Below are 26,383 nucleotides of genomic sequence, written 5' to 3' on the forward strand. Positions count from 1 at the left end.
ACATAAATAACAAGGTTGATCAGCAACATATATAGCTAAAGAATGGGGTGAATAAACGTATATACATTTTATCTTTATTTTTGCTGGGTATTACAGTCACGCCGACATAATTTCAGGTCATATGGCGAATTTCCAGCATTTATTCCGCCACTAGACTTTGGAACTAACTGCGAAACAATTTGTACTAAAGCCCTCACTTTGGGTGTAGAATTCTTTCATGCGAGGAAGCCATTCAGCTGGCTTATGGAAGGTCGGTGGTTCTACCCCGGGGTTCGCCCGTGCCTTCAATAATGTAAGGAGGAGCACCTGAGATCTTCCTTCACGATCAAAGCTGGAAAGACGACTTTTAACCTATAACTATGTCGCTGAGTCTTTAAATCTACAAAACAAAAACTAAAACAAGAGCTACATATCACTGTTGCATAAACCAAACCTTAAACTGTCAAATTTAAATATAATACGAGATAGTGGCATGTCACTAACTATAAACTCATGTAAACATGTTTAAACTGAATACATAAATAAACATAGATAACTGAGAAAATATTCCGACAATCCACCTGTCATCTCGAAACAAAACATAACCAAACAGATAATTGAACCATAACAAAGCATCCGGTATAACATGTATCAAAATAAATGAAATACCTGATAACAATATAATCCTTGAATGAATAACTATTGTATGAAATCAGTTTTCACATTTTAAGTACTTCACAAGTGTATTTTCCCTAAATACTTTAAACGGGGTCAAGAACCTCAAAAGAAAACAGAAAGTAGCAGTATAAACAAACGAACTGTATAATCCAGGCCCGAGTCCTTTGACACAGAGGCCACTAGACTTGCAGGGTAAATCTAGCTGGACTGAATAAAGTTCACCAGTCAGTCTTCAGATTACTGTTTCATTACAGGAACTGCTTGTACTGAATACGAGGTGAGTTACAACGTGTATCATCTACCACTGTAAATAGGTATTTACTGACAAGTGGGGGGAGGGGGGTGGGGATATTACAACACTTGGATATATACATAATCCTACATATTTGTGCTACATATGTACAACTACACAACAAAACACGGAAATGCAAATAATCAGACCATTCCAAAACATCGACTTAAAGTGCATCAAAACGAAAATGCCTGATATTATATCCATATCACATTTTAATATAGACCTCAGAAGAGTATTTTCCTAAATACAATTCCTTTCCTTTTTTAAATGAAATAATATGGAAGAAATAGTATACTATGCAACTATCAGCAGGATACCTTTTTATTGTCAAGCCATGAGTAGAGTGACAGTGCCATGAGATCCAGCAGGCAATCAATAATTTAGTTCTCTTTGGCAATTTTGACTTTACAGCACAAGACTGAATGGACACTGCGCCTCAATGCAATGACCTTCGATAAACTGAACAATATTCGTTCATCCAGTTTAAAAAATACAAAAGTCTAGAATTTACAAACAAAAAGCGGGGAATTTCGTAAACTCGAAGACAGGAAAATCAGGAACATCAAAAGAATTGTTTACCATTCCATATCTTGGAAACAAATTAAAATTTGCCTGATATCTGACCATAAAATGTTTTTAATAATAATAAAAAGATCCTTTTTAAAGTACAGAACGCAACCAAGCAGTCTAAAAATAGACTCGGTTTGACCGTAGCAAACATCGCAGAGAATACACTATATAGTATTTGGCGTTTAGCCCAAAACAGGTGTGACTTTGATTTTATCGGTAAGATGTTAGATATTATTATTTCTCATAAGTACAAAATTTATGTGGTTTGTACTTCCTTCTAAGAAAATATTACAGTTAACAGCACTTTTGTACTTAAAATCAGATAAAATCTGTATTCGAAAGGATGTTTTTTGCTTATTTTAAAATATCCCACCCTTCCATGATTCATACTTATAAATGCAAATTGTTCAATAAATAAATACAACTAAGACATCGAAGTTCAAATTGAAGATTCCAGTTATACCCCGCAATGTTAACTAAACGAACTTGTCTGTAATACTTACAGAAGTATCGCATAATTGTTGAAAATATGGCAAACTTTGCCGCAAAGAAACCAACACAATCCTTAGACATGAGAGCTCATTTTGAGTATGATTCGGCTGTTCATTTTATTTAAGTAGACCACCTGATATAAGACAAGTTAAACATAAGTACATCCGGGTGTTCATTTTAGTTACCCCGCCCGCTTAATTCAATAGGGCGAGCGCAGATGTACGGATCGTGGTGTCCGGGCGAGTGGCGATTTGATAAAAGACATTGTGTCTGAAATTATGCGTCCTTCACCTCTGATTCATGTAGGGAAGTTGGCAGTTACTTGCGAGAACAGGAACACGGGATAGGTTACTGCCTGAAATGCTGTTGAAAAACGGCGTTAAACCCAAAGCAAACAAACAAACGAAACTTGAGAGTGAGCAATCGCTGGTGCTGAGCAAACGATAAGCAAACAAACTGGTAATTTTCTGGCTTAAGAAGCCGGCGATACCAGGTTAAATTCCTAGTTGATCAGATACCTCGATTTATGGCAATATGTAGTTGCTAAGTAATGAGCCTTATACACATCCAATTTATACATACAAAAAACATATGTATAATGCTTAATTAGAAGAGACTGTCTTTTGACATGACTTTTCCTTTTCCTGAATAATTGTAGGAACCAATTGTGTCATTCGTTTCCGCTATGATTCTGTGCACTCTTAATTCCTATCACTGGTGACAATTCTTAATATTGGAGACTGGTAATTATGTAGTATGCAAAAATAGCTATAGATCTATAAATTCTAGCGGGATTTGAATAATTACCCATTAGTTCGTTTCAAATTGCCGCAACACGAGAGTTGTGTCCCAGTTTGAATTCAATGTAGAAGTTAATATATACAGTCATGGTATTATGAAATAATGTTTTTTGTATATATTTCCTGTTACTATAATACTTGATACTTCCACTAGTATATTTATGTAAGGTATCTAGAGGTAGGAAACAGGAATCAGGTTGCGGAATATGAAACTGGAGATAGAATTTAAATGAACTGGGTGAATATGCAATATTAACCATTAGACTGCTTAATTTCTAAAATGAACTAGTACATCATTCAACTTGGGCAATACCATTTGTTATTCAAAGGGGTGTCCACTGAAAATTAACCGACTGAATAGCGAACAGTGCAGACCATGTGCAGGCTGATCTTGGTCTGCACTGGTCGCAAAGGCAGAATCACTTGCCACCAGCAGGCTAAAGGTTAAACATCTTCATGTCTTCCGAAATATCTAGTATATGTTCCACATAAGAAATATGTAAAACAGAAAAATTGACAAAATCAAATGTTAATTAATCGTATGGTAATATACAAGGATCGCATGTCTTTATACACAGCTTGACTGAAATTGGTATTATGAATGAACATGCTATGAAAATGTTTCCTTTTAAATAAGGTATCTTTCCTTGACCAATACCTTAAGTATGACATACAGTGATACTAAAAGTAATAAATTGGGTCTACTAAATACAGCACTTCGACTGCAAGATGTCGACTCTGTTAAAGTTTATCAAATGCTAGAATGCCACAAACGATAGTTTTTTTTTGTCTCTACTTCCCAGTAATAATAAATGTGGAACATATTTTAACGGATAATGGACAATATGTAAGTTATTCTGCAAGCAAATCTTGGTACTCAAAACATTAGACAATTAAGGTTTATGATTCCTTATATTTTGTGCAAATCTACATACAAGGTAATAACCACAATACCTCTACATACAAGGTAATAACCACAATACCTCTACATACAAGATAATAACCACAATACCTCTACATACAAGGTAATAACCGCATTACCCTACATACAAGGTAATAACCACAATACCTCTACATACAAGGTAATAACCACAATACCTCTACATACAAGGTAATAACCACAATACCTCTACATACAAGGTAATAACCGCATTACCCTACATACAAGGTAATAACCGCATTACCCTACATACAAGGTAATAACCGCATTACCCTACATACAAGGTGATAACCGCATTACCCTACATACAAGGTAATAACCGCATTACCCTACATACAAGGTAATAACCACATTACCCTACTGTTGTAAATTTAGCAGCTAGTCTTATTAAAGTTGATTTATTAATTGATTCTACTGATGTGAAACTTTGGCCTCTGCTACTTGAGATGTCATTCACCAGTTACCCTCATAACTTGGTTGGGACTGAAGTGTGTTTCATTTTGTATCATTTTATCAGGGTATGTTGTCATCATGTACCATCGTAAACATGTCTGATTTGTTAGAGTTAGAGGTGGCTCCATATTTGGGGTGGTACCATCAGTCAACGGTTATCCTCATAAATATTAGGGGTAATCTTTGTCTTTCATCACTATGATACACTCCAAATATGGGAGGGTACCTGCTTTTGTATATAAGCCTAGGTCAGAACTAGGGACGGGAATTCTTTACTTTTGGCTCGGACTTTGAAAATGACAGATCATAGAAACAAGAAATGAAATACTTTACAGTTATAATTATAAGTGACTTTAGACCAGGGGAATGAGAGAATTATAATTTTGACGACTTTATTTCCATCTTAGACAAAATCTCATAATAAACTACCATTGAAAACTGGATTAAAAGTTATTTTATCAATGGAGTATAAACCCCAACACCCGAACCTACATTTTTTAACACTACATACAAGGTAATAACCGCATTACCCTACATACAAGGTAATAACCACAATACCTCTACATACAAGGTAATAACCGCATTACCCTACATACAAGGTAATAACCGCATTACCCTACATACAAGGTAATAACCGCATTACCCTACATACAAGGTAATAACCACAATACCTCTACATGCAAGGTAATAACCGCATTACCCTACATACAAGGTAATAACCGCATTACCTCTACATGCAAGGTAATAACCGCATTACCCTACATACAAGGTAATAACCGCATTACCTCTACATGCAAGGTAATAACCGCATTACCCTACATACAAGGTAATAACCGCATTACCTCTACATGCAAGGTAATAACCGCATTACCCTACATACAAGGTAATAACCGCATTACCCTACATACAAGGTAATAACCGCATTACCTCTACATACAAGGTAATAACCGCATTACCCTACATACAAGGTAATAACCGCATTACCTCTACATACAAGGTAATAACCGCATTACCCTACATACAAGGTAATAACCGCATTACCTCTACATACAAGGTTATAACCACATTACCCTACATACAAGGTAATAACCGCATTACCCTACATACAAGGTAATAACCACATTACCCTACATACAAGGTTATAACCACATTACCCTACATACAAGGTAATAACCACAATACCCTACATACAAGGTAATAACCACATCACCCTACATACAAGGTAATAACCACATTACCCTACATACAAGGTAATAACCACATCACCCTACATACAAGGTAATAACCACAATACCCTACATACAAGGTAATAACCACAATACCCCTACATTATTTATGTAACATGGCTTTCAATACAGATCATTTTCCAAACTATCGTTACTTTGAAAACTGCATAAGACAACTTTCAACTTTTATTTCAATATTTAGGCTCATACATAATGAACAGCAGAGTTTCATAATAAAGAAAATCACTTCAAATAATATTAATGTCTGTGACATATATCTATAGTTTTCAGTTAAACAGTTTTCATATATATATTAAATGAAGCGATATGCGTATCAAACAATAGGATACTATTTCAAAAATATATAACAATTATACAGTTTACTATATCTATAGTTTTCAGTTAAACAGTTTATAATATCCATTAAATAATTCTATACAGTCTCAAACGAACTTCTCTTTGCAAAACTTTTAACTAAACTACTCCATACTCTACAGATGACAGTCATGTTTAAAAAATACTGATGTACAGACGTGTGAAAAGTTAAATGTTAGTATTTCTTTATTGAATTTAGAAAAGCTATATTGAAAGCAAACTCTGGTAAAGCTTCCGGTGTTGACAGTATTCCTAGTGATATTTTGAAGAATGAGTGGTTTAAGGTACATTGTGGTCTAAGACAAGGTTGGTCCCTGTCACCTTTACTTTTTAGTTTTTTTTTGTAAATGACCTTGCTGTCAAGTTGAAATCTGTAGATAAAGGTATCTCCGTAGGGAATGAAACAAGAGGGTCATGATAACCCTATATCGCTTATCTGTTACACTTGGCCTTGGAATCATCAAGATAAACATTCTGACCAAGTTTCATGAAGATAAAGCCATAAATGGTAACAAGCTGTTAATTTGATTTGAATGGTGATCTAGTTTTTGATCCCAAATGACCCAGTTTCGAACTTGGGCTAGGAATCATCAAGATAAACATTCTTAACAAGTTTCGTGAAGATAGGGTTATAAATATGATCTCTAAGATGTTAACAAGCTTTTCCTTTGATTTGAACGGGTAACCTAGTTTTTGACCCTACATGTCCAAGTTTCGGACTTGGCTTAGGAATCATCAAGATAAAGATTCTGACTAAATTTTCTAAGATAGGATCATAAATGTGGCCTCTATAGTGTTAACAAGCTTTTCCTTTGATTTGACCGGGTGACCTAGTTTTTGACCTAACATGACCCAGATTCGAACTTGACCTTGGGATCATCAAGATAAACATTCTGATCAACTTTCATGAAGATAGGGTCATAAATGTGGCCTCGAGAATGTTAACAAGCTTTCCTTTGATTAGAGTGGGTGACCTAGGTTTTGCACCCACATGACCCAGTTTCAAACCTGGCCTAGGGATCATCAAGATAAACATTCTGACTAAGTTTCGTGAAGATAGGGTCATAAATGTGGCCTCTAGTGTGTTAACAAGCCTTTTCTTTGATTTGAGCGGGTGACCTAGTTTTTGAATCCAAACTTTGCGTTGGAATCATCAAGATAAACATTCTGACCAAGTTTCATGAAGAAAGGGTCAGAAATTTGGCCTCTACAGTGATAAAAAGCTTTTCCTTTCATTTGAGCGGGTGACCTACTTTTTGACTCCACATGACCCAGTTTCGATCTTGGCCTAGAGATCATAAAGATGAACATTCTGACCAAGTTTCATGAAGAGTGCTAGAGTGTTAACAAGCTTTTCCTTTGATTTGAGCGGGTGACCTAGTTTTTGAACGCACTGACCCAGTTTCGAAATTGGCATAGGAATCATCAAGATATACACTCTGACCAAGTTTCATGAAGATAGGGTCATAAATGTGACCTCTAGAGTGTTAACAATCTTTTACTTTGATTTGACCGGGTGACCTAGTTTTTGAGTCCATATAACCCAGATTCGAACTTGACCTACGGTCATCAAGACAAACATTCAAATATTCTGACCAATTCTCATGAGTTTCAGGCTTAAACTGTGGACTCGAGTAATAACAAGATTTTCGTTTGATCTGGCCTACTGACCCTAGTTTTTGACCCCACATGACCCAGTTTCAAACTTGACCTAGATATCATCAAGACAAACATTCTGACCAAGTTTAATAAAGATTGGGTCACAACTGTGGCCTCTAGAGTGTTAACAAGACAAATTTTGACGGACGACGACGGACGCCGGACAATAACCGGTCACAATAGTTCAGTTCACCTTTCAGGTGAGCTAAAAAGTAACTGAATTTGCTGTTTTGTATATCTCTTAACATACTAGACACATTTTGTTTCTACCTGATAAATGTCAACTGTCATTTACTGGTATTGATTTTTTTAAAGAAATTTGCTTGGTAATTGTAACAAAGTATAAGCTATTTTGTTTCTCTTGCTGCCCCGGCTACTTTCCTGAATCAAGTATGACCTAATGACCCCTTCCACCATTAATGAAACTCTTTTTATTACAGAACAGAACAGAACAAAGTTTATTCAGTAATTTGTACATATAGTACCTCATTACATGATATACATTGACATATAAGATATGATCATGTGGCAAAGTTGTTGAAAATTTAAACTTTAAATGGAGAACGGATCGTAACAAGCCGTAACGGGCAGGTCTTTTTACCCCAAGACACCCCAGAACACCACAAAACACAGCAACCACCAAGACACCCAGCATCGAAATAATCACTTGTTTGATACTGTAAGTGGGTAACTATATAACAATGATAACTCAAGGGGAACAGCCCAAAACCGCTTAACTGTAAATAAAGATGTAGCAGTTATTTCCCTTTCAATTGTTGCGACAAACCTAAAAATGTAAACTGGGAGGTCCAGGGGCAAAAAGACCCGCGAATCGTAACGGTCTTAAAAATAAAGATGATGATGTTGCGAAGGAACACAAAAAACGTTACAATAACAACATCAGTGATTGCTATTCAATATTGATATGGTTACATAAACTATCTGGAAGAATGAACTATGTATAATTCACTATGACAAAAAATAACTAGTTGTTAGTACTGCTGGTATTAATGTTTCCATGCAGTTATAATTGTCAATGCTTTTATGCAATGTGGGATGAGCACAGATAATAATTTCGTATACACATGAAACAATCATATCAACACTACAAATAGAGCTGCTTTTAAGAAAAGGGAATGCCTCCCACAACTGCCTAATCATCTAAATTGCAAGTTAAGCCTTTATATACAGATTACTCACAACAATTCACGGGCCCAAACTCCGCTTTGGCTCATTATCGAACTTGTCAGAGGTCTTACAGTAAAACACATTTTATACAAATTTGGCGAAGATCGTGTTGGAAATGTTCAACTTGGAGTGCGGACAACAGCAAAAGAGCTGATTTTTCGGTAATTCAAGGGCCGTAACTCCAAAATGCCTGAACCGATTTGGCTAGGTATCCAACTTGGCCCTTTATGGTCAAACACATTTTGTTCTAGTTTGGTGAAAATCGGATAAGAAATGTTTGGCTTAAATTGCGGACAAGAGCAACAAGGCCAATTTTTCGGTAAATCAATGGCCGTTACTCCAAAGTAACTCCAATATGCCTGGACCGGTTTAGGTAGTTACCGAACTTGGCCGAGGTCTTATGGTCACACATATTTTTCAAGTTTAGTGAAGATCGATTAAGGAATGTTTGACTTAAAGTGCGGACAATCTTTGTGACAGACAGACCGGAGTAAATCAATATGTCTCCCACACCACTATTACAACAATATCTTGTTTACCCTAAATATTTCACAACCCTGTATTTGTCAAGCACGGGTATGTTCAACACTGCTATTTTTACTGCTGTTTAAGTCAATAATGAAATGAATTTATCTATACTATACGACATAAATGAGCTAATGACCTTGCCAGTTTTGTCATAAAATATCTAGCTTCAAATATAATATTATCTTAATGAAATTGCATCGTTATGTTTTCATGGCAAGTGTTTATAAGGTGACCTTGTCACTAACAGGCTATAATATGAAACAGGCCGATAATGCTTTTGTTTTTGGAACATGGCAATATTCCCTGTTTGATATATGTCCTTGTTTTTTAACACATTTTTAAATATCACTCTCGGATTTGTTGTTTGTTTTGGGTTTAACGCCATTTTTCAACAGTATTTCAGTTATGTAACGGCGGGCAGTTAACCTAACCAGTGTTCCTGGATTCTGTACCAGTACAAACCTGTTCTTCGCAAGTAACTGCCAACTTCCCCATATGAATAAGAGGACGAGGACGAGGATGAATGATTTCAAACACCATGTCTTCTATAAAATCGTCACGGGTGGAAGTAAATACTTTAACAACAAGATTGATCAGCAACCTATACAGCAGTAAAATGAGGTGAGTGACCGGGATCATATATACATTCTGCATTTGTTTATTTATGCTGGGTATAAAGTCACGCCGACATAATTTCAGGTCAAATGGCGAATTTCCAGCATTTATTCCGCCACTAGACTTTGGAACTAACTGCGAAACAATTTGTACTAAAGCCCTCACTTTGGGTGTAGAATTCTTTCATGCCAGGAAGCCATTCAGCTGGCTTATGGAAGGTCGGTGGTTCTACCCCGAGGTTCGCCCGTGCTTTCAATAATGTAAGTAGGAGCACCTGAGATCTTCCTTTACGATCAAAGCTGGAAAGACGACATATAACCTATAACTATGTCGCTGAGTCTTAAATCTACAAAAACAAAAACTAAAACAAGAACTACAAATCACTATTGCATAAACCAAACCTTGAACTGTCAAATTTAAATATAATACGAGATAGTGGCATGTCACTAACTATAAACTCATGTAAACATGTTTAAACTGAATACATAAATAAACATAGATAACTGAGAAAATATTCCGACAATCCACCTGTCATCTCGAAACAAAACATAACCAAGCAGATAACTGAACCGTACCAAAACATCCGGTATAACATGTATCAAAATAAATAAAATACCTGTTAACAATATAATCCTTGAATGAATGACTAGTGTATGAAATAAATTCTGCCTTTTGAACATCACATTTTAAGTACTTCACAAGTGTATTTTCCCTAAATACTTTACACGGGATCAACAGCCCCAAAAGAAAACTGATAGTAGCAGTTTAAAGAAACAATATAATCCAGGTCCGAGTCCTTTGACACAGAGGCAATTACACTTGCAGGGTAGATCTAGCTCTTCAGATTACTGTTTCATCACGGGAACTGCTCGCACTGAATACGAGGTGAATTACAGTAGTTTGATTTTGACGTTTGAGAGTTCATTCATAGACTTGTCTGCCGATTAGGGAAACCAACCTTATTTCGGTAAGAACAACTAAATATTGTGCTTAATAATACTACCTGAATAACGGACCGTTCCGTTATTGAAAGTACAATAACAGCACTGACATCAAAACCGAACTGTACTTACTATCTGCCACTGTAAATATTTTTACTGACAAGTCGGGGGAATATTACAACTGATATGTACATAATCCTACACATTTCTGCTACATGTGTACAACTACACAACAAAACACAGAAATGCAAATAATCGAACGATTCCAAAACATCGATTTAAGGTGCATCAAAAACGAAAATACCTGATAATATATCCTATACAATATATTATTTTTACTATAGACCTCAGAAGTGTACTTTCCTTAATACAATTCATTTCTTTTTTTAAAGGAAATAATATGGAAGAAATAGTATACTATGCAACTTTCAGCAAGATACCTTTTTATTGTCAAACCATAAGAGTGACAGTGTCATACAACAAAAGAGTGATCTGAATGTGTAAGGATCCATCAAGCAATATTCGTTCGTACAGTTTAAAAAATAAGAAGTATAGAACTTACAAACACAAAGCTGGCAATTTCGTAGACTTGACGACAGGAAAACCGCGAACACTATCAAGAGATTTTTTTACCATTCCATATCTTGGAAAGAAATTTAAATTTTGCCTGATATCTGACCATAAAATGTTTTTAATAATAATAAAAAGATCCTTTTGAAAGTGAAGAACGCAACCAAGCAGTCTAAAAATAGACTCGGTTTAACCGAGTTGCACCTACTAAACATCCGTAGCAAACGTCGCAGAGAACAGACTATATAGTATTTGGCGTTTAGCCCAAAACAGATGTGACTTTGATTTTATCGGTAAGATGTTAGATATTATAATTTCTCTAAGTACAAAGTTTATGTGCTTTGTACTTCCTTCTAAGAAAATATTACGATTAACAGCAATTTTGTACTCAAAATAAGATAAAATCTGTATTCGAAAAGATGTCTTTTACCTTATCTTAAAAACATCTCACCCTTCCAAAAAAAAATGTAATTATAACTGTAATTTCTGGTGTGTTAGCGCGATTCAATAAATAAATACAACGAACACCTAGACGTTCAATTTAAAGATACCCCGCAATTTCAACAAAACGAATTGCTCTGTAATACTAAAATAAGTACCGTCTAATGGTTGAAAATACGACAAACTAATGTATTTCTAACCAACACAATCCTCAGACCTGAGAGTTAACTTTATGATTCGGATATTCATTTTAGTTACGTAGACCACCAGATATACTACAAAATGAACAAGAAACATGAAGTATCCGAGAGTTTAATTAATTAACCCCACTTAATTCAATAGTGAGAGCGCATGTCTGCGGATCGCAGGGTCACGAGTTCAAGTCCCGGGCAAGGCGTATGTTCACCATGACGATTCCATAGAGGACATTGTGCCTTTTCTGGTGTTGCTGTTCCCTTAAATCTTATCACTGGTGAAAATTCTTAATAATGAAGGTTGGTAGTCGGCCTACAGCCTATGTTGTATGCAAACAGAGTACCAGATCTATAAACCCAGCGAGATCTGAATATTTACCCACTACTAATGTTTCAAATTGCCGCAATACGAGGGTTGAAATATACCTTGTGTCCCAGTTAGAATTAAACTATAGAAGTTAACATATACAGTCATGGTATTATGAAATCATGTTTTTGTCTATATTTCCTGTTACTATAATATTTGATACTGTTTGCTGAATGTCTTTTGACGTTTTATCCAACGCTGAAATGAAATGAAAAGCGATGCTATATATAACTATTTGTTCCTTGCTTTATCTTAAAGTCCTGTTTTTACTATTTTCGCACATTCTGTTGAATTTAGGAGCAAAAAAAAATGTAAGATACATTTTCGTCTAAATGCAGGAGGGTGGCCAACACGTTTGAAATATCTGAAGGTGTATAAAAATTTGAAAACCGCATGTACATACTGTTGTATGTTAAACTTTACATTATGATTTACATCCAAATATGAATGAGTTCAAAGAAAGAGCGATCGCAATTTAAGTCTGCTAATATATTATATTAAACCAGCATCGTTAAAGAATGTCTGCTTTGAGGAAATTAAATTTACTTTGTTTTAGATATCAAAGCAGACATAAAATGGCTTCAAAGGAACATTTGCAAGCTGCATTAAAGCATTTAGATGTTATACAAACCGGCGATATGTCATCTTGAATACGTTTAACAAAAAAACTAAAAACCTTAGGCTAATAAATCCTCTTCGAAATATTAATGGCATGTGCAAATGTGCAGGTGCTTCTAAAAGAATAATGGAATAACTGAAATCAATTACGCAGTTTGTCTGTCTGAAGTTTAAGCATGAAACGTAAACGCATTTCAGTAACAGATAATCAAAGCAACAGTCCTGTAATAACAAAAGTCCATTATTAAAGCTACACCAAATACATTAAAAAAACTCACAAATTTGTAAATTTTCTCACTGGAATGTGCAGGACTTTACAAGATGATTGTAGCCTCACTTTTACCAAGTACATTTAAAGTTTTCTCTTTAGAATGGACAAAGTGGAACAAGAAATGAACTTTACAAGATAGGTATTACATATTTAATCATCACCCACGCGGTACAAACCTGCTTGCTTTGTAATAACATTACCCTTAAAAAAGGCATAGCAGGTACAAAATATTTCCTGCAAAATTGTATTTAAATTCTTAATCACGCGTCTGGAACAAGTACATCGTATTACGTCCAAAATAGGCATGATTTAAAGAGCGAGTGTTCCCTCTGACCGTTCCATGCCTGTGCCTTGCTATGTTCCTTCATGTTTGTTTTTCATTTGTTACTTTTAATTGATTATTATGCATTCGTCTGTGTTAATGTGTACAAGTGTCGCTGTGTACGTGTATACAATTGCACATGTTTCTGTTTCCATGTAGAGTGGTGTGTGGGCGGCTTCGCTCTTTGAATGTTTTTGCCTATAGACTATTTCTTTCCCTTTTTAGCAAAACAATGATGGAATCAAGGTAGCAGACAATATCAACAATTCAATGAGGGAATTTCTCTTACTTAACATCTGATTTTGTTGGTTTTAACGTCGCACCGACAAAATTATAGGCCATATGGCGACTTTCAAGCTGTGATAGTGGAGGAAGACTCCAGGTACCCTTCCAAGCATTATTTCTTCACAGACGGGCACGTAGGTAAAACCACAGATCTTCCGTAAGCCAGCCTGCTGGATGGTTTCCTCACATGAAGAATTTAACGCCCCGAGTGAGGCTGGAACCCACATCAGTGAGGGACAATTGAGTGATTTAAAGTCAGTTAGCTTAACCACTCAGCCACGGAAGCCCCTAATTTAACGTCTGAAGCTTAGCAGAACATGCTAATTAATGCAATTTTATAGTTCCTATCAGAAATATAAAACTCTTTTTAATAGAAATTTTCTGAAACAAAAATAACTGCAAATTTCAAAGACGCGCAATTCGGGAAGCAAAATTCTAGACCGCTAGTTCAATTATGTAGCGCAAAACGACAAAATCGTGGAAATCGATAACCAGCAGGTGCAACCGAATATATTATTATTATTAAAGTTATATCCGTCTGGTTATTTCTTAGAAATACCTGTTTTGTGTTCACTTGTGAAATAGAATCCTGTAACGTACTAATATTTAAACTTAAAACTGATCTGATCACTTTCAAGCTTCCGTGGAAATGAATATAAATTTGGCATATCTAGAAATAAATGTAAACTACTCTGAAAACAAGAGATCACAGAGTGATCTTGGCGCCCACCAATGTGCTATTTTTGAGTGTTCCAAATTTCAAGACTTATTGACTAGCTCAAGGTCAGATTTCATTTCCGTACACAATACTGTGCATGTGGTCCAAATTCGAAAGCTGTAGCTTGAGAAATGTGAAAGTAGGTCACTAGATCAATTTCAAGGACAAAGTTCTTTGTACACAAAACTATGCATGTGCATCAAGTTTGAAGGCTGTAGTTTGAGAAATTTTAAAGTAGGTCACTAGGTCAATCTTAAGGTCAAAGTTTATTTCGGTACACGAAACTATGCAAGCGGTCCAAATTTGAAGGTTTTAGCTTGCGAAATGTGAAAGTAGGTCAGTAGGTCAAAATCAAGGTTAAATTACACTTCAGAACACAAATCTATGCATGTGGTCCAAATTTAAAGCCTGTACCTTCAAAAATGTGAAAGTAGGTCACTAGGTCAATGTCAACGTCAAAGTTTGTTTCAGTACACAATCCTATGCATGTGGTCTAAATTTGAAGCCTGTAGCTACAGAAATGTGAAAGTAGGTCACTAGGTCAATCTTATGGTCAAAGTTCATTTCGGTACACAAAACTATGCAAGTGGTCCAAATTTGAAGGCTGTAGCTCGAGAAATGTGAAAGTAGGTCACTAGGTCAAAATCAAGGTCAAATTTTATTTCGGAACACAGAACTATGCATGTGGTCCAAATTCGAAGCCTGTACTTTCAAAAATGTGAAAGTAGGTCACTAGGTCAATGTAAAGGTCAAAGTTTGATTCGGTACACAAAACTATGCATGTGGTCCAAATTTGAAGGCTGTAGCTTGAGAAATGTGAAAGTAGGTCACTAGGTCAAAATCAAGGTCAAATTTCATTCGGAACACGAAACTATGCATGTGGTCCAAATTTGAAGCCTGTACCTTCAAAAATGTGAAAGTAGGTCACTAGGTCAATGTCAAGGTCAAAGTTTTTTTCAGTGCACAAAACTATGCATGTCGTCCAAATTTGAAGGCTGTAGCTACAGAAATGTGAAAGTAGGTCACTAGGTCAAAATCAAGGTCAACTCATGTCAAGGTCCATCTTGCCACTCAAAACCATACATGTGGTCCAAATTTGAATGTTGTAGGTTATTGACAAGGAGATTTCGAAAGCGTTTCCCTATATAGTCTATATGAACCATGTGACCCCCAGGGCGGGGCCATATTTGACCCTAGGGGGATAATTTGAACAAACGTGGTAGAGAACCACTAATTGATGCTACATTACAAATGCCAAAGCCCTAGGCTTTGTGGTTTGGACAAGAAGATTTTAAAAGTTTTTCCCTATATAAGTCTATGTAAACCATGTGACCCCCGGGGCGGGGCCACATTTGACCCCAGGGGGATAATTTGAACAATCTTAGTAGAAAACCACTAGATGATGTCACAAACATAATATCAAAGCCCTAGGTCCTGTGGTTTTGAATAAGAGGTTTTTCAAGTTTTTCCCTATATAAGTCTATATAAACCATGTGACCCCCGGGGCAGGGCCATATTAGACCCCAGGGAAATAATTTGAATCATCTTGGTAGAGGACCACTAGATGATTTTCCTTAATACCAAATATCAAAGCCCTAGGTTCTGTGGTTTTGGACAAGAAGATTTTCAAAGTTTATCCCTATATAAATCTATGTAAATTATAGATATAAACAAAGGGCCATAACTCAATAAACAATCGCTGAATCAGTCTGATTTTCAGGGGGACACAACTAGGGTACCAATACATCATTCTGACAAAGTTTGGTCAAAATCCCCCCAGTAGTTTCTGAGGAGATGCGATAACGAGAAATTGTTAACGGACGGACGGACGGACCACGGACGCAGAGTGATTTGAATAGCCCACCATCATGATGATGGTGGGCTAATAAATTGTCCAAATTTGAAATGCGGTCCTCTGTCAGTGAAAAAATAGTAAAACAAGAGCACCGCCTTGCGGGTGCAGACGCTCATCTGATTTTTGTCTCTGTATAATAGAAATATTGTCCTACCCATGATTTTCTAAGTCCAAAAGGGGCCATAATACTTTCAAAAAGCAGGATGGAGTTATGGTTCTTGCTGTGCAGAGTCAGCTTTTAATTGTGAATAACTGCTGCAAGTTTTAAAGCAATAGCTTTGACCATTAAGGAGAAAAGTTGACCTAAACACAAAACTTAACCAAGAAATCTGATATTTTCTAAGTCCAAAAGGGCCCATAATTCTTGCAAAAAGCAGGATGGAGTTATGGTACTTGCTGTGCAGAGTCAGCTTTTAATTGTGAATAACTGCTGCAAGTTTTAAAGCAATAGCTTTGACCATTAAGGAGAAAAGTTGACCTAAACACAAAACTTAACCAAGAAATCTGATATTTTCTAAGTCCAAAAGGGCCCATAATTCTTAAAAAAAGCAGGATGGAGTTATGTTTCTTGATGTACAGAGTCAGCTTATGAACAAGTGTTGCAAGTTTCAAAGCAATAGCTTTGATAGTTTAGGAGAACAGCTGACCTAAACATAAAACTTAACCAAGAAATCTGATATTTTCTAAGTCCAAAAGGGACCATAAGTCTTGCAAAAGGCAGAATGGAGTTATGTTTCTTGCTGTACATAGACAGCTTTTGATGTTAAACAAGTGTTGCAAGTTTCAAAGCACTTGCTTTGATAGTTTAGGAGAAAAGCTGACTTAAACATAAAGCTTAACCAGGCAACGCCGACGCCGATCAAGTGATGACAATAACTCCTCTTTTCTTTCAAAAAATCAGATGAGCTAAAAATACACGGTTAAAAATTCCCGACTGAATTAACAATGTATATGTGTTTTATTTCAAAAAATACAAGTTGTATTCAAAGTGCTAGATTTATGTTAATTAATAATTGTTTAATCTGCACCACTTCGAATGTAGTACTATTGTACAGGATCTATTCTATTTGTGCAGCGACCGACTAGATATCTATATTTCCCACTTGATCCGGCTCTGAATATCTTGGTTTTGAGAAGAAAATGGACATGAGAATTACGAGTTATCTCTCATGCAATCTGACGTCAGACTTAAATGCTATATACGTGCTCTCCATCATGTCCATAACGCAAAATATAGGAAATACTAGCATATGAAATATATAGTGTGTGCAACAGACATAATACTAAATGATTAGTGGCAGAAAACTTGGTATGGTGGAATGATATCAAAGTAATGTCCAGACAACATTATCTTTACCCAAGTATGGTTATTGTTCCGAAAGGAATAACCATAATTACAGAAATCATATAAAACGTGTGTTTTTGTTCATTTAGCAGCGATGTCGTTTTCACAACACTTTTTGCACAAAACAAGAGCTACAAATCACAGTTGCATAAACCAAACCTTGAAATGTCAAATTTAAAATACGAGATAGTGGTTTGTCACTAACTATTAACCCATGTAAACTTGATTAAACTGAACAAATAAATAAACATAGATAACTGAGAAAAATATTCCAATCCTCCACCTGCCATCTCGAAACAACACAATCAAACAGATGACTGAACAATACCAAAACATCCGGTATAACATGTAATCAAAATAAATAAAATACCTGTTAACAATAATAAACCTTGAATGAATAACTATTGTATGAAATCAGTTTCGCCTTTTGAACATCACATTTTAAGTACTTCACGAGTGTATTTTCCTCAATACATTAAACTTGGTCAAGAGCCTCAAAAGAAAAAGACAGCAGCAGAATAAACAAACAAGCGGTATAATTTTGACATTGAGGCAACTAGACTTGCAGGGTAGAATAAAAGTTCACCAGTCAGTCTTTCAGATTACTGTTTCATGACAGGAACTGCTCGTACTGAATACGAAGTGAGTTACAGTAGTTTGATTTTGACGTTTGATAGTTCATTACAGATTAGGGAAATCAGCAAGATTTACCTTGCCTTATTTCAGTAAGAACAACTATTGTGCTGAATAACACTACCCGAATAACGGACCGATTGTTACAACGCTTTGATATGTATACATAGTCCTACACATTTCTGCTACATATGTACAACAAAACATGGAAATGCAAATAATCGGACCATTCCAAAACATCGATTTGTAATGGTTTTGACTTTTCTTTATGCTTATGCGAAGTTTAGTAACTCTTACTTAATTCTGTAATATCACATGAATTAATTCCCTTTATTCTGAAAATTTAATTACATTAGTTTCACAGCATATACAGTTGAATATCGTTACCTCGATGTCGGTTAGCTCGATACTCCGGTTAGCACGATGTGTTTGAGTCGGTCCCGATTCTTCCCTATTTATCTTAATGTAATTATTTATCATTACCTCGATATGTTTAGCTCGATATTTTGTTTAGCTCGATGAGATTTTTCAGTCCCGTGAACTTACCTGTACCGTTTTTACACCTGGTTTCGTCGATATCACAGCTTGTCAAAAAATATGTTATTTGTAAAGTGTGAAAATCAACCTATTGTTGTCAGGCGATGTATTAATCATAATCAAGTTAGTCTGTGTGCTTGTTTTGTTTGTTATTTAATCTTTAATCCAATTTAAATGCCATGAAGTTATTTAACTCCCAATAATTAGTCTTATAAAAGCAGGAAAGCTGTTTTCCAATATAACAACTAATTTGGATGGAATATTTTCTGTTTGACGGTGTAAAAATCTGCCATTTAGCATTAAGTAACAATCTGTTAACTGGTAAATTTTCGTTATCGAAGCAAAGTCAAAATGACTACTCAACCAGGAACAGTACCGCTGCATTCCGACTTGTTTAGTGAAGGAATAAAAATGCTAATGTTTAAATGTATATTTTGAAAAATTAAAAAGTTGTATGTATGTATTTAAATAAATTAAAATGCTTTATTTGTCAATAAGATTAAAATCGTATTTACGTTTTATATTATTTCTTTCCCCTTTCAAACCCTCTGGAAAAAAGCATTGGATATAATGACAATATAGACGTCCGACAAAAGTATACAAAGTAGTCCCAGATAACGTCGATATCGTTACGTCGAACTTCGGATACGTCGATGCAATTTTTACAGTCCCTTGAATATCGAGGTAACGGTATTCGACTGTATATAGTTTGTTAGAATTACACATTAATAAATTTTATTTCTCTTTAAAATGTAAAAGAATTCTGATTATGATATGAGTAGAATATTTATTACTTATGAATATGTTAATATGCTAATTTCATACCAGTTTAACTGTTACTGAAAGTTTACATAAATACTAATGAAATCGAAGCAACTAGGTCAGCAACTCTGACTCTACGTCTAGCATATTTGTTTGTCACAAATCCGTGGGTTACGGGCAGCCATTTTCTGTCATAACCCAGTGGATCACATAAATTTCTACATCTAAAAGTGTACAGACAGCCCAATTCTGTCATAACTCTTATATAGTATATGGTACATTATGGGTTACGGACGGCCCTCTTCCGTCACAACCCACAAGTTCTTAGCAAAGCCTCATCTATGAACTGTACATAGTATTCATGATTTTACTTGTCACATTTTATTTTATGATGTATTAACTTGTCTGATCACTATTGTTAAGGGTTTTGTAAATAAATTTGAAAACTGTTATTTCCTTGACCTAACTTTAGAGTAAACTTGATATACCCAGTGTACCTACCTAGGGTAGTAACCGCCCTGTTTACATATTTTTCCTTTAGAGTTATAGCATGGCTGGAAAATTGCATGCTTAGTGAAACTTGAGTGAACTTGAAGGTTGCTAGTTAAGTGCATCCTACGGGATCAGCTTAAGTTGTCACTATTTTAAGTCAGAGAAGATAGAACGGTTACAGATTTAAAGGTGGTCGATCACAATCGAGCAACATTTTATGACTTTTTTCACTCTTCATATATTCTGTAAGAGATTTATTTAAGGAACGAAAAGATCCATTACGTAGTGTTAGATCCATACTCGAAATGTATATTTTATTACTTTTCATGAAATTTTGTAATTACCTCCCTTTAATATAAAAGTATTCAAAAAGTGGACTATTTCTTTAGTTTTCAATATAATTTCTAGTTTTACTGGTGCATCAAAACGAAAATACCTGACAATATATCCTAGGTAAATACAAATATCACATTATAATAAAGACCTCCTTAATACAATTCCTTTCTTAAATTCATCATGTGAGGAAGCCATCCAGCTGGCTTACGGAAGGTCGGTGGTTCTACCCAGGTGCCCGCTCGTGATGAAATAATGCACGGAGGGGCACCTGGGGTCTTCCTCCACCATTAAAGCTGGAAAGTCGCCATATGACCTATCATGTGTCGGTGCGACGTTAAATCCAACAAAAAAAAATATTTAAACGAAATAATATGGAAGCAAGATACCTTTTTATTGTCAAATAAAAAAAGTGGAAAACCATAGGTCTCCCAACACAACATAAACGAAAATTTTATTGTGCCTGTTCAAGGACGGTAATGGAAATGCAAGCTACCGTCCGAGCCCTCTAGCCCCGGGTTGAGCAGAACTCAACATTTACACATCAAACCAAGCATGTATTGAAAGAATAGTGACAGTGCCATACAACAAAAGAGTGGTCTGAATGTGTAAAGACCCAGCAAGCAAACAATAATTTATTCCTCTATGGTAATGTTGACCTTACAACCCAAGACTGAATGGACACTGTGTCTTCAAATGCACAAACCATCACTTTGATAAAACTGAACAATATTCGTTCATTCAGTTTTAAAAAGACATAAGTCTAGAATTTACAAACAAAAAGTGGGGGATATCGTTACAGCCCTCTACAGACGGTAGGTTTTTGTTGTACAACACCAATTAAATTCAAGATGTACAGCCAAATATTATCGTGTGTATGATGCTATTCCTTGATTTCGTAAATCTTAAGTCTTGACTTACAGATTAGGACATGTTCTATTTCGTAAGTCTTGCCTTACGTACCACCCACATTGACAAGCAACAAATTGGTAAATAATTAGGTGATAAGAGACAAGTGAATGAATTTCCAGAAACAACTGCCCAAAAAATTAAACACAAATCTGAATATAAAATGGCTTCTAATGCATAATGGAAAAAGGATGACACTGAAAAGTTAAATTATTTGAGCCGCGTCATGAGAAAACCAACATAGTGCGTTTCCGACCAGCATCCGCGCAGTCTGGTCCATGCTGTTCGCCAACGGTTTCTCTAATTGCAATAGACTTTGAAAGCAAACATCATTGATCCTGACCAGACTGTGCGGATGCACAGGCTGGTCTGCATCCATGCTGGTCGCAAAGCCACTATGATGGTTTTCTCATGGCGTGGCTTATTTGTGTCATGCGTAATCAAATTCATGGGACATAAAAAGGTGAACATTATTTTTTATTATTAATAGTAACATTCTTTTCAGTACCTGATGCACTATGTTTACTAGGTAAATCTCTGTGATTTATATGGGAATGGAATACTGTCTGTATGTGAAAAATGTACAATTTCAAAAGTGTACATCTTTGTCATAATTAGTGTTGTACAACAAATACCTACCGTCTGTAGAAAGAAAGGAAAATCATGAACGTTATCAAAAGAATTTCTTTACCATTCTATATGTCGGAAACAACTTTAAATTTTTGCTTGATACCTGGCCATAAAATGTAAATAAAATTGATAAAAAGATCCTTTGAAAGCACAGAACGCGACCAAGCAGTCTAAAAATAGACTCGGTTTGACGGAGTGGCACTTTGACTTTGATGAAACTAAAAATCCGTAGCAAATGTCGCAGAGAATGCACTATGTAGTATTTGGCGTTTAGCCCAAAACAGGTGTGACTTTGATTTTATCGGTAGGATGTTAGATAATTTCTCTTAAGTACAAATTTATGTGGCCTGTACTTCCTTCTAAGAAAATATTACAATTAACAGCACTTTTGTACTTAAAATCAGATAAAATTTGTATTCGAAAGGATGTTTTTCCTTATTTTAAAATTATCCCACCCTTCAAAGATTTATATTTATAACTCCAATTTTAGGAGTTTTAGTGCGTTTCAATAAATAAACAACAAACCCCTAGAATACCCCGCAATTTCAACCAAACGAACTGCTCTGTGATATTGAAAGAAGTACCGTCTAATGGTTGAAAATACGACAAACTAATGTATTTCTAACCAACACAATCATCAGACCTGAGAGTTAACTTTATAATTCGGATATTCATTCTAGTTACGTAGACCACCAGATATACTACAAAATGAACAATAAACATGAAGTATCCGAGTGTTTAATTTATTAACCCCGGGGAGCGCATATCCACGGATCGCAGGGTCACGAGTTCAAGTCCCGGGCAAGGCGTCTGTTCTCCATCACGATTCCATTGAGGACATTTTGCCTTTGACGGTGTTGCTGATGCACCCTTAAATCTTATCACTGGTGAAAATTCTTGATAATGAAGGCTGATAGTCGGCCTATGCAAAAAGAGCAACAGATCTATAAACTCAGCGAGATCTGAATATTTACCCACTGCTATGTTTCAAATTGCCGCAATACAAGGGTTCAAATATACATTGTGTCCCAGTTAGAATTAAAATATAGAAGTTAATATATACAGTCATGGTATTGTGAAATTATGTTTTTGTATATATTTCCTGTAACTATAATATTTGATACATCAGTATATTAATGTAAGGTATCTAGAAGCAGAAAAGAGGGATCAGGCTGCGGATGTTTTGCGGCTAAATATGAAACTGGGGGTAGAATTTAACTGAACTGGGTGTATATGCAATATTAAACATCTTCAAGAGTTCCAAAATGAAAATGTTTCATTTTAAATATTGTATCTTTTCTTGACCAGTACCTTAAATGTGACATAAAATGATACTAAAAATAACGAATTGGGTCTACTAAACACATCGTTTCGTCTACAGAAGATGTTAACTCTGACAGCTTATCAAATACTCTAAAAACTATAAAATAAAGGTTTATGATTACTTATATTGTGTGCAAATCTATACATACAAGGTAATAACCACAATACCTCTACATACAAGGTAATAACCACAATACCCTACATACAAGGTAATAACCACAATACCCTACATACAAGGTAATAACCACAATACCTCTACATACAAGGTAATAACCACAATACCTCTACATACAAGGTAATAACCACAATACCTCTACATACAAGGTAATAACGACAATACCCTACATACAAGGTAATAACCACAATACCTCTACATACAAGGTAATTACCGCAATACCTCTACATACAAGGTAATAAACACAAAACCCTACATGCAAGGTAATAACCACAATACCTCTACATACAAGGTAATAACCGCATTACCTCTACAGACAAGGTAATAACCGCAATACCCCTACATAAAAGGTAATAACCACAATACCCTACATACAAGGTAATAACCACAATACCTCTACATACAAGGTAAAAACCACAATACCTCTACATACAAGGTAATAACCACAATACCTCTACATACAATGTAATAACCACATTACCTCTAAATACAAGGTAATAACCACATTACCTCTACATACAAGGTAATAACCACAATACCCTATCGTATACCGAAGACTTACTGACAGGTTATCAACCATACTCTCTAAAGTATAAAATATAATAAAGGTTAATATACTTATACTTGTGTGAAACAAAAAAAACCATCTTACATACAAGGTAATAACCCAATACCTCTACATACAAGGTAATAAACCACAATACCCTACATACAAGGTAATAACCACAATACCCTACATACAAGGTAATAACCACAATACCTCTACATACAAGGTAATAACCACAATACCTCTACATACAAGGTAATAACCACAATACCCTACATACAAGGTAATAACCACAATACCTCTACATACAAGGTAATTACCGCAATACCTCTACATACAAGGTAATAAACACAAAACCCTACATACAAGGTAATAACCACAAAACCCTACATGCAAGGTAATAACCACAATACCTCTACATACAAGGTAATAACCGCATTACCTCTACAGACAAGGTAATAACCGCAATACCCCTACATACAAGGTAATAACCACAATACCCTACATACAAGGTAATAACCACAATACCTCTACATACAAGGTAAAAACCACAATACCTCTACATACAAGGTAATAACCACAATACCTCTACATACAATGTAATAACCACATTACCTCTAAATACAAGGTAATAACCACATTACCTCTACATACAAGGTAATAACCACAATACCCTACATACAAGGTAATAACCGCAATACCTCTACATACAAGGTAATAACCGCAATACCTCTACATACAAGGTAATAACCACAATACCCTACATACAAGGTAATAACCACAATACCCTACATTCAAGGTAATAACTACAATACCCTACATACAAGGTAATAACCACAATACCTCTACATACAAGGTAATAACCGCATTACCCTACATACAAGGTATAAACCACAATACCCAACATACAAGGTAATAACCACAATACCCTACATACAAGGTAATAACCACAATACCTCTACATACAAGGTAATAACCACAATACCGCTACATACAAGGTAATAACCACATTACCTCTACATACAAGGTAATAACCACAATACCCTACATACAAGGTAATAACCACAATACCTCTACATACAAGGTAATAACCGCAATACCTCTACATACAAGGTAATAACCGCAATACCTCTACATACAAGGTAATAACCACAATACCCTAAATACAAGGTAATAACCACAATACCCTACATACAAGGTAATAACCACAACACCTCTACATACAAGCTAATAACCGCATTACCCTACATACAAGGTAATAACCGCAATACTCTACATACAAGGTAATAACCACAATACCCTACATACAAGGTAATAACCATAATACCTCTACATACAAGGTAATAACCGCATTACCCTACATACAAGGTAATAACCACAATACCTCTACATACAAGGTAATAACCACAATACCCTACATACATGGTAATAACCACAATACCCTAAATACAAGGTAATAACCACAATACACTACATACAAGGTAATAACCGCAATACCTCTACATACAAGGTAATAACCGCATTACCCTACATACAAGGTAATAACCACAATACTCTACATACAAGGTAATAACCACAATACCCTACATACAAGGTAATAACCATAATACCTCTACATACAAGGTAATAACCACATTACCCTACATACAAGGTAATAACCACAATACCTCTACATACAAGGTAATAACCACAATACCTCTACATACAAGGTAATAACCGCATTACCCTACATACAAGGTAATAACCGCATTACCCTACATACAAGGTAATAACTGCAATACCTCTACATACAAGGTAATAACCGCAATACCTCTACATACAAGGTAATAACCGCAATACCTCTACATACAAGGTAATAATCGCATAACCTCTACATACAAGGTAATAACCGCATTACCCTACATACAAGGTAATAACCACAATACCTCTACATACAAGGTAATAACCGCATTACCCTACATACAAGGTAATAACCGCAATACCCTACATACAAGGTAATAACCGCATTACCCTACATACAAGGTAATAACCACAATACCTCTACATACAAGGTAATAACCGCATTACCCTACATACAAGGTAATAACCGCAATACCCTACATACAAGGTAATAACCGCATTACCCTACATACAAGGTAATAACCACAATACCTCTACATACAAGGTAATAACCACAATACCTCTACATACAAGGTAATAACCAAATTACCTCTACATACAAGGTAATAACCGCATTACCCTACATACAAGGTAATAACCACAATACTTCTACATACAAGGTAATAACCGCATTACCCTACATACAAGGTAATAACCG

At 35.5% G+C, this 26,383-nt stretch overlaps 1 protein-coding gene across 5 annotated transcripts in view; it reads right to left on the bottom strand.

Moving 5' to 3' along the window:
• The window catches only part of LOC123556219 (uncharacterized), a 59,549-nt gene that overhangs the window by 22,129 nt on the left and 11,037 nt on the right, over window positions 1-26,383 (bottom strand). Inside the window, exon 1 of one of the 5 annotated variants that reach the window (XM_045346809.2) lies at window positions 18,096-18,209. The exons of 2 other annotated variants lie outside the window; for them this stretch is intronic. The gene's annotated coding sequence lies outside the window, so the exon portion shown is untranslated. Of the gene's footprint in view, window positions 1-648; window positions 738-10,414; window positions 10,512-18,095; window positions 18,210-26,383 lie in introns of those variants that run through there. 2 more of the 5 variants (XM_053542505.1, XM_053542504.1) reach the window with 2 other exon arrangements.

The sequence above is a fragment of the Mercenaria mercenaria genome, chromosome 5, assembly GCF_021730395.1.
Source record: "Mercenaria mercenaria strain notata chromosome 5, MADL_Memer_1, whole genome shotgun sequence".
Lineage (NCBI taxonomy): Eukaryota > Metazoa > Mollusca > Bivalvia > Venerida > Veneridae > Mercenaria > Mercenaria mercenaria.